Consider the following 11,192-nt stretch of genomic DNA (forward strand, 5'->3'; position numbering starts at 1 on the left):
CTTATTTCTCGCTTATGTCCTCACAGTTTTAAATGGATGAGATGGTACTGTTAAGTTTTGCTAGCTATGAGAGTATGATTTGATCACTTGTCAATGGCTGGGGTTCAGGCAGAGATGGAAAATGCTCTATTAGACAGGTAGTATCCTCATCTCAATCACACCCTCTTAAGAGAGGAACTAAAATCTATTTAGAATGATAAAGTTCATGGGCTCTTAAAGCTGGAGTAGGCGGGGCCATGACTGATAATCTAGAACTTGCACTGAAGATTCTACCAATGGTAGTTGAGAAGCATACAACTTTAAATTTGGCCTTCTTTCTGAGTGGAAAGTAAAGACTGATGATTGAGTCTTTGAGAAGATTTGGAGGTACAGTTGAAGGTAGAGTGAGAAAGGGGAGCACTCTAGCAAGGTCTTGCCTAAAAGTGTGAGAACAGGAGCCCAAGCATGACAGAAGTGGTGACTAACGTGTGTTATATGATATAGTGTACCAATACTGAAGGCATGGGCTATAGAAGCAATTGGCATTGCCTCTGAAATGCTGCCCATCATACTGAGTGCAAATCATGATGACTTGGGTGCTCTAGGGAGGAAACATGCCAATCAGGAGATGTGCTTTGATAGAGGATGTTCACAATAAACACTTCATGGCAAATCGGGCTGTCTGGAAATAACTCAGCCATCAAACCCTACAATAAATGTGCACTGAATTTTCTATGTTTAGAACCAAAGGGACAAAATCTAAACAGTCTTCTCCAAGTTATGAACCACTTTATTTTAGTTATGCCTTAAACAAATCTGAGCCAGAATTTTCTACTTGTGTTCTTTCCAACCAAGGGAGGCTTGATTTACGTTTGTTTGTTGAGTCAGTTAGCCTGGAATGTTTTTGCTTGGTGGAGATAGGAAAAAAAAAAAAATGTCCCTAGGGGCTGGCCCCATAGCCTAGTGGTTAAGGGAGCCAGATCCCACAAGACTGACTGAGTTCAGATTCTAGCCCCAGTGGCTTGTAAAATACACCAAGCACCTGTGCATGCCAAGATTCTAACAGGGTAGACGAATAAAGGAGAAGGGATTTTGGTCTGACCATGCCTCATGGATGGTGTGCTTTCTCCTTCTCCTTCTCTGTCTCTCTCTGATGAGCACATGCATCCTCTGGCAATTAGGGAAAAAAAATCCCTATAATTCCCAAGAGGAACATAACCAAAGAGATCTAGGAAGCTCTCTTTAGAGATAGAAGAACTCTCTTCGGAGCAGAAGAGACATAAATTTCCAAGTCAAGGAATCCAGTGTCACGAAGAGTGTTATTCTGGCTTCCCTCTCTACCCTTAAATGGACTGACCAGAGCCTCATGCGCACCCATTTCTGTTTGTGGGCTGCTTTGCCTAAGTGCAGAAGAAGCTGCAAGAGACTTGTCTGTGTGTTCTAATTCTGATTCATCATAGCAATGAGATATTAAAAACAAATTTTAAAATAGTAAAACCTTGTCATAGAAGTTAGTTATGAACAGGTACGAAATAGTTGATGAGTGGAACAGAACACCATGTCTGCAAGTATATTAGTTGGGAATTTATCTTATGTTTATAGTGGAGCCAGAGTCCAAGAGAAGAACTTGAGATTTCACTTTATGCATATGAAATGAAGATTCATTAGCGATGAAGATTACTTCAGTCAGGATGCTTCAGAAAAGAAGCCCCACAGCCTTACCCCTTCTTCTCAAGGAAACTCATAAAACTCATAAAAGATAGCTATATGGTCCAAGTGAAAGGAAGAAGAGTTCCCATTCTCTTCTCTGCTAGTGAGGAAGAGGAGAGAGAGAATTGTCCCGTCCTTGGGAGTTATTCCAGTGTCCCTGACTTTGTAGTAGGAGTGATAAACATCCTATCATAACACCATGATGTGAGTGCTCTTTCCAAGACCTTATTCCCCAAACTTCAGAATTAAAGCCCACTAGACCAACCCACTGCATGTAAGACAACAATAAGAAGCATATCATAAAAAAAGGATTGACTCATCCAATAATAACAGTGGTAGGAAGAGCTCTTTGGGACACCCGATGAATAAATAGATGTTGCCTGGATGCTATTAATCAGCACTTGTTCTTTGCGAGCACTGCCCCAGACATTGTTGGTGGGGATATAAATTATGGTTAAGTCCCTGTCTACCAGTGGATCACATTGTAAAGAGAGAGACAAGTCAAATGTTGTAATACAATGTCCTGTAACTTCTGTAACAAAGAAGCTAATGAGAGCAGAGAAAGGGGAGGTTTAATTGTATAAAGAGGCAAAAAGATTGTACAGGGAAGGCCTCACAATGTAAGTGTCACTTGAACTGAATTACAAAGGAAAAATTATGTTTCCCAGATAGACAAAGGGTAGAAGGATATTTTATGTCCACAGGCAAAGAAGCAAGAGACTTATAAAGTTAAAAATGTGGACTTTCCTAAAGAGAAGCCTGATATTTGCTTTTGGCTTCAGTGAGAAAATCTATGCCTTACCTGATAGGAGTGTCTTTTTTGAGAGATGAAGACACTATATGCTGATTGTAGCCTGTAGTCTTAGAGTGGGGGCTGGCTATATGATCAAACCAAATCACGTGATTAGGGTGGGAGCTTTCAGTCACATGATGTCAGTCAACCTGGAGACAGGTTGACCTTATGAGCAATTAATAAGCATAACTATAGAACGAAGCCCCAGTAAAAACTGTGGACATCAAGTCAGTGGGTGATGTGGTGGTTTAGACACTGGATCCCACATAGCTGACTCTGTGGTTCAAGTCCCAGATCTGGCTGCCTGAAAAACACATCAGGTGCATATGCATGTGTGCCCAAAATCCTGAGAGAAGAATGGAGGAGAAGGAATTGTGGTGTGGTCATCCTCCTGAGGGGTGATTTCTTACTTCTGTCCCTCTCTGTCTCTCCAGCAAGTGCACTCACCCTGCGGGGGGAAAAAAATCTAAAAACATCAACAAAAACCAACCATACAAGGGAACCAGCAGTTAGCGTAATGGCTATGTCGCTGGACTCCCACGTAGTCGACCGCGGTTCGTGTCCCGGACCCGGTGGCTTAAAACTCACGCCGGGTGTGTGTGCATGCGTGCCCAAGATCCCGAGAGGAGAATGGAGGAGAAGGGATTGCGGCATGACCATCCCCCCTGGGGGGTGATTTCTCGCTTTCTGTCTCTATGTCTCTCTCTGTCTGTCTGGCGAGCGCACGCGCCCTACAGTGAAAATCTCTCCAAAAAAAAAAAAAAAAAAAAAAAAAACCAACCATACAACAACTCTGGACATCAAAGACCTGGTGAGCTTCCCTGGCTGGCAATATTCCATATGTGTTATCACAAATTAATAACGGAACGGTAACACACCCTGAAGAAAATTAAAGCTTACATTAGGTACTTTCCCAGAGTCTGCCCTGTGCAACTCTTCTTTGCTTGATTTTGATCTGTACCTTTTCCCTATGAGAAACTGTTGCCTTTAGTGTAGTTGCTTGTGGTGAGTTCTTTGAGAATTCCATGATCAAAAGTGAGGATGGTCTGGGGAAACTCCCATCTCCAAGTGTGCATTTGGTGTTGGAAGCAAGGGTAGTCCCATATAGACCTTTCCTACTCCCTGTGTAGTTGGATCCTAACCCCTTGCTGTTGGTGTCAGAAGTCTTGGGCAGACTTGGAAGTTTGTGGATGGTGCCTTTAAGCCCCTCAGTTTGGCTCACTCTGGGTAAATACTTATGGTAGTCTTGGACAATTCTAAATTATCTCAAGAGGGCAATTAGGAGGAGGGCAAATGAGGCATGTAGAATAATAACGGCAAATGAGTCTGGAAAGGAAAGAAGTGGATATATTAGAAAAGGTCATACTTGTGCTAAGGACTTGGGCTGTATGAATTCTGCACAGGAGGTCATACTTAGGTTCAAACCATGGATCTGAAACAGGATTAACCAAATGAACAATCTGATATAAGGTAGTGATGAGATGAAGAAAAAGGCATGGATTAGTCAAATAAAAAGCTAGTATTATTCTAGTGAATGAGCTATCTAGATCTAGGGCTATAAATAAACCACCAATAAAGAGGGAAGATCAATGTTCAACTGACGTATTAATTACAATCTTTTACTAACAAATATCCCCCTCTCCTACTGATTGCTAATATTATTACCATTCATTCTAAATAAGTACTGTAGCCCTGGTGGGCTAGGAGTAGCTTTTGGTATAGTTTTGAAGGAATATTCCCAGGAAGTTCTAGTTTACAGCTTTTACTAGAAAATCTAAGAAGTGTGCCTTCCACTGTCTGATTACTTAATTACCTTCCAGATCCATACTTTTGCTAATTTGCACCTAGCCACTTCAAGATATGTTTGAGTTAAGAGAGAGACCGGTTCTTCTACTTCCAGAAATGATTATTGCTTTTATCACTCAGATTTGTGTGCTTGTAAACAAATGCAAAAGTATTCTCTCTCTACTCTTTCATTAAAACTGTTCACTCTTTTTTCACTGTTGTATCCCCTCCCCGCTTCTCTCTCTCTCTCTCTTTCTTTTTTTTAGACAGGATCTCATCGTGTCATGATCCCCTTGGCTCAGGCCCCCAGGGATCACAGGAGGTGTACACTGCTACACCCCATTCTTTCCTTGATGGGGTCTCCTTACATTTCCCAGGCTAGCTTCGAGTTCATGGTCCTCCTGCCTCAGCCTCCCTGAGTTGCTAAGATTACAGGCACAATCACGTGCCCAGCCTTTAGACTGAACTCAGAATTAAACCCAAGCCTGCCTTTTGGTGCCAGCATGTGAAGCACAGTATATGATCATATCCAAGCTGGTGACAAAAAAAAAAAAAAAAGAAGAAGTCAACGTAGTGAGTTTACAAGGCCATGATGAGAAAGAATAAGGGTTTTAGAACATGTCCAATAGAATTCTCATTCATTCCGATGGTTGCAACTATTTTTATTTATTTACTGAAACTTCCCTGGGTGAACACACACACACATGGGTGGATGCTGGAGTATCTTACATGATCCTCTTTTTTTTTTAGAGAGATTTTTGCTAGAGGACCCATGCACTCACCAGAGACACAGAGTAAGACAGAGAGAAAGTGATGAATCACCCCCCAAAAGGGCCTAGCCACACTGCAATCCCTTCCCTTCCATTCTCCTCTCAGGATTTTTGACATGCATGAACACACACGCAGCATGAGTTTCAAGCTACTAGGTCTGGGACTCGAACCATGGACAGTCATGTGGGAATCCAGCACCTTAACCTCTATGCCAACCACTGGCCCCTCTTTCATGATCCTAAAGGATTATTTGAGCTGAATACATTAAATTTGTGACTTAATTGAGCAATTATAAGCTATAGCAAATAAATTGATGATGAAAAAACAAAGACAGAATATATGCATTAAAAGTTTTTGTTGTTCCACTTACACTGAAGAACTTCTCGAAGAGTATGAAACAGGGATATGGGAGATAATAGCCCTAGGCAGAGATAGAAGTATTAAAAAAAGAAGGAATTGTGATTAAGTGTTCAATTTTGGAGGTTAAAGTGAAATCATCTGAAATATACAGGCAAGAAATGTGCTTTCACTGCCCTCAAGTGGTTTCAGTTTTTACTGCAACATCCCTGAATCCTTTAACAGTGCATATTTCAATAAAATCTTCCGCAGCCTTTACATTTTAAAAGCCATTGCACAAATAGCATCTGGAATTACAATATTTTATTCTGAAATATTTTCTAAATAATCAAATAATGAAACAGATTATGTATCTTTATATAGTTGTATTAAAATATGTCCACTCTGTATTTGGAATTGTTTTTTTCTTTTTAAGTGTATCTCTAACTTCTCCATAATGAACCCTAAGTCAGTTGGTCAGGATTTGGATAGGAAGAAGATTGAGAGTAAATTCATCCTCCAAATTCAGCAGTCAGAAGCAGTTCTGTTTGGAGACCAGCAGATAGTGTAATGGGTACATTGCCGGGCTCCCACATGGCCAACCACATGGTGAGTCCCAGACCCAGCAGCTTGAAACTCTCACCGGGCGTGTATGCATGCATGCCAAAAATCCTGAGAGGAGCATGGAGTTTGAGAAGGGATTGCAGCGTGGCCCTCCACACTGAGGGAGTGATTTCTTACTTTCTGTCTCTCTGCTTCTCCAGCGAGCACATGTACCCTATAGCAAAAGTCTCTTTAAAAACAATAAAAAATTCTGTTTGTAAAAATATTCTGAGATTGTATAAAGTTTCAACACCAACACCAGTTTCAGCAGGTGACATAGTGGTTACTTCATGGGACTCCCATATGGCAAGCCATGGTTTGAGTCCCAGACCTGGTAGCATGAAACTCAAACCAGGCATGTGTGTGTGTGTGTGTGTGTGTGTGTGTGTGTGTGTGTGTGTGACCAAGAACCTGGGAGGAGAAGGGATTACAGCATGACCATCCCCCTGGGGGGATAATTTTTTACTTTCTCTTTCACTGTCTCTGTCTCTCTTAGGCAGGTACATGTACTCTAAGGCCAAAACCTCTACCGAAAGGAAGTTCAACACCTTCCTAAGTGTTTCTCTCTGTCCTCTTCTACCATCACAGGAGAAAGTCTGGGTGAAGCAGGAAGCTGGTTGTGTCCACACTGTGCTGGCTTTTGCTAGATAGGCAGGTTGGTCCACTACATTGCTGCTTGGGATCTCCTTAATTCTTTCTAACGCTGCTAACCCCTGGAGTATCTGAGGTTCCCAACTCATTTACGGGATTGTTTGCGGTTTCTGTTCCTGTGTATTTGTTCTCACCGTGCAGGGTCTTTTTGGGTCTGCTGGTTCTCCACAAGCTTCTTCTTCACCTGCCCCAGGAAAGCAAAAAGAAATATTCAAATGCTTTTATACCAAAAGACAGCTAATGTTGATGCAAAATATCTATCTCGAGCCAAAAGTTCTCATTATTCAAATGTCACCTGCATAGGAATCACCATGAAGTCTTTATCTTTTTTTTTCCTAAGATTTATTTAGTTATTTGTATTTATTGTTATTTTAAAAAATTGACCAAAAAGAGAGGGAAAGTGAGAAAGCAAGCCACCAATTCTGGGACTCAAACCACAGTTGACCATGTAGGAGTTCAATATCTTAACCACTATACCACCTACTGGCCCCAACTTCACCTGGAAGTCTTAAGACACCAGTTTCTGGGCCCACTCAAGTTTCTAAGCTAGTGAGTCTGAGTGGTTCTGATGACTCGGATTTCTAACAGGTTCCCAGTTGCTCTAATGTTGCTTGTTCTGGGACTACTCTTTAAAACCACTGGCCCAAACCAGTACTTCCCTCAATTATCCACATTAAGGTAACATGTAAATACGATATAATTTTTACTTCTCACAGGGGTAAACCTAAGTACAAGGACCTTAAGTGGAGATCGGTGTAAATATTCATGTTTTCCTTATTACAAAGAGTTATGTAATAATACCATGCAAAATGTTAGGGTGATTTGAACTAATTAAGTAATAGCATCTATAATATTTTTTAAAGTTCTGTTTTTAAATATTTGCAAATATATTGATGATTGAGCTCTAATAACATAGCTCATTTATATCAACTTATGTTTGAAATAGTTAAGGCATTATTGATCAAGACTTAAAGTTATTTTTTTTTTCTTTTTGGAGAGGTTTTTGCTATAGGGTGCATGGGCTCACCAGAAAGACAGAGACAGAGAGACAGAAAGCAAGAAATCACCCCCCAAGGGGGATGGCCACGCTGCAAGCCCTTCTCCTCCATTCTCCTCTCGGGATCTTGGGCATGCAGGCACATGTGCCTGGAGTGAGTTTAAGCCACCAGGTCTGGGATTTGAACCACGGTCAACTACATGGGAGTCCAGTGACATAGCCATTACGCTAACTGCTGGCCCCAAGACTTAAAGTTATTTTTGTTGTTTTGTTTTTTTAATTTGCTGGAGGTTACACTCCACAGAGAGAGACAAAAGGAAAGAGGAAAGCCCCCACCCCCACCCCCATGGAGGATGGTCATGCCACTATCCATTTTCCTCCATTTTTCCTTTCAGGATTTTGGACGTGAATGCACTGTTATCAGCTTGTTTTCCAAACTGCCAGGTCCAGGAATTGAACTGTGCAGTCAGCCATGTGGGATTCAGCTCCCACCACACCACCAACTGGATCAAAACTTTAAATTCTTGATAGGTCTTTCTTCCACTCGGAGGAGAGTGGCCTAGGGAAGGACATTTGGAGGAAGGATACAGAGGCAGAGCATTGATGGGATGAAGAGGTGTGGTGTAATTTGTTGAAGCTATTTTGATCAACTGGACTGGAGAGAAATGTTCACATATTGAAATGTTCACTTCATAAGCTAAACAATGTCATTGAATGTATATAAAATATAAATAAATAAAAATTTCCATGCATTCATCTAACACAATCAACAATTTAATTAAAGGTTCCAAAGGCATTTGGAGTTGAAAAGTTTATTTTACAAATTTCTTGTGATGATAGAACAAATTTTAAACCAACCTGAACTTTCTGTTTGTTTATTTAATATTTCTTCCATGAGGGAGAAAACAGAGAGTCACAACCATCAGAGTCTTCACTGCATGATCCCGAGTCTCACCCAGCCCAGCTCATGGGCATGCACACGTATGTTCAGCACGCCCAGGAAGGGCCTGGGTTTACATCCATGTGGGCCCAATGGCACTACCCCTGTGCCGCTGCCTGGTCCCGCTACTTGTTTTTTAATACTGCTTTCTAATCTCTTAGCTTCTTTGATTCTAGGTTGATGCTTTATTGATTTTTAGAAAGTTTTCAGACATTACTTCAAATGTGTATATATATATATATATATATATATACATATATATTTATATATTTTCTTCTTATGTTTTCTGACAATACTTCAAATGTACATATATACGTGTGTGTGTGTGTGTGTGTGTGTGTGTGTATTTATATATTTTCTTCCTATGTTTACTCTTCTACTTCTGGTGCGCTCATTATATTTGTGTTATACCTTTTGAAGTAGTCCCAGAGATTTTGAATGTTCTGTTTTGTATCTCTTGATTTATTTTTCTCTTTGTACTTCGGTTTGGAAAGTTTCATTTGACCTGTCTTCAAGCTCATTAATTGTTCTGTTAGCTGCATCTTATTTGCTGGTGAGCTCGTCAAAGACATTCTTTACTCCCAGTAGAGTGGTTTTGATGTCTAACACTTCCTTTGCTTCTCTCTTGGAGTTTCTATGTTTCTGCTTACCTTACTAACACCGTCTTACATGTTGACTGCTTTTTCGTTTTTCCTATTAGAACCTGAGACTGAACTATGCCCCCAGTCTACCCCCCATTTTCATATGTTGAAACTCTAAACCTCAGTAACTCAGACTGTGAAGTATTTGGAGATATGACTTTTTAAGAGATGATTACAGTAAAATAAGGCCCTTAGAGTAAGCTCTCATTTATCTGACTAGTATCCTTACAAGAAGAAGAAATTCAAAGATACCAGGGATGCACAGCACAAAGGAACAATCATTCAAGGAATAGCCAGGAGGCTGCCATCTGCAAGTCATGGAGCCATGCCTCAGAAGAAATGGAGCCTGCTGCCAGCTAGATACTGCACCTCCATCCTCTAAATTGTGAGAAAAGAAATGTCCCTTGTTTAAACTATCTAGGCCATGCTCCTTTGTTATGACAGCTATACTAATAAAACAGAGCTTTTAACATATTTACCATGGTTATTTAAAATTCCTTCTCTGGGGATCAACAGGTAGTTGATGGTTTAGGTGGTGGAATACCATAGGGCAGACTATGATTGGAGTCCCAGACCTGGTGGCTTGAAAAAAATCACACCAGGTACATATGCTTGCATGTCCAAAATCCTGAAAGGAGAATGGAGGAGCAGGGATTGTGGCATGGTCATCAGCCATGGGGGGGGGGGGGATTTCTCACTTTCCTTCTCTCTCTCTCTCACTCTCTCTCTCTCTCTCGTGAGCACGTGTACCTCATAGGAAAACAAAACAAAACAAAACAAAACAAAACACAATGACTAGGACCCATAGGGGAAAAGGCCCTGGGTTCCCTTTTCAGGACTTCCCTGAGCATAGCAGGTACACACAGATGTGCCTGTAATTTAGGTGAACTGAGTCGAAGAGTGGATCTCAGTTTGTGTGTGTGTGTGTGTGTCGCCTTTTAGTATGCCTTATAATTTTCGTTGAAAGCAAGGTATGTCATACTAGATAATTATTAGGTCATCAGGAATGACATGACATATGTTTCTACATTTTTTCTATGCAAAAATGCGTCATGACTTTCCCCAAAACACAATAGAACTGAGTTAGTCTTTACTGCAGGATTTGTTAATCTGGCTAGAATTTAGGCTCTGTTTAATCTTTGTTATAGTTATAGAGATCAAAGTCTTCCTGTTCTTCTAGTCTCCTTGCTTTGGTGTCGTCTCTTGACATTGGACTTTCCTGAGTACGCCTGTCACAGAGTCTGTGTTGCAGCTCTCTCAGACGTAATCCTCTGTTATTATATCGGAGTCCCCCGCCAGCTCTGGAGCCAGCCAGGAGCCAGGATTATTGGCACTCTTGGCAAGACTCTCAAGTTTTAAGAGAGAAGATGTAGAAGGAAAGTAATTTCTCTATTAAAACATCTATTAATAGAGAAAAATTTTAGGTTTGAAGCATTTAGAGGACACAACATAACATAAAATATATTTATATTTTGCAGAAGTGTCCACCTAACTCTTTGAAAATAAAGGAGCAATTGCTGCAGAAATAAAGAAGACTATAACTGAGCTATCATTTGTAAAACATGCTTTATATGAACTTTCTTTTTAAAGAAACTTGCTCAAATCAACAACAACAAAAAAAAAAAACCTATTCAACCCTATTTCAATTCAGTCAGTCTTGAAAACAGTAATATTTTTTTAAAACCTACTGCACATTAATGCACAGAAATTGAAGTATATAGTTCATTACTTAAATTACTTTACCTTCATCATCAGAAAGTATGTTTAAATACTAAAGTGTTCATACTAATCTGTTATGATTTTTTTTAATTTTGAAAACTACATATATGTATGTGTATATATATATATATATATATATGTATATATATATATATATATATATATAAATTTTCTACAGGGCACATGTGCTTATGAGAAAGAGAGAGTAAGAGAGCGCCCCTCAGGGGGAAGACCATGCTTCAATTCTTTCTTCTCTATTATCGTCTT

The sequence above is a fragment of the Tupaia chinensis genome, unplaced genomic scaffold, assembly GCF_000334495.1.
Source record: "Tupaia chinensis unplaced genomic scaffold, TupChi_1.0 Scaffold000272_1, whole genome shotgun sequence".
Classification (NCBI taxonomy): domain Eukaryota; kingdom Metazoa; phylum Chordata; class Mammalia; order Scandentia; family Tupaiidae; genus Tupaia; species Tupaia belangeri.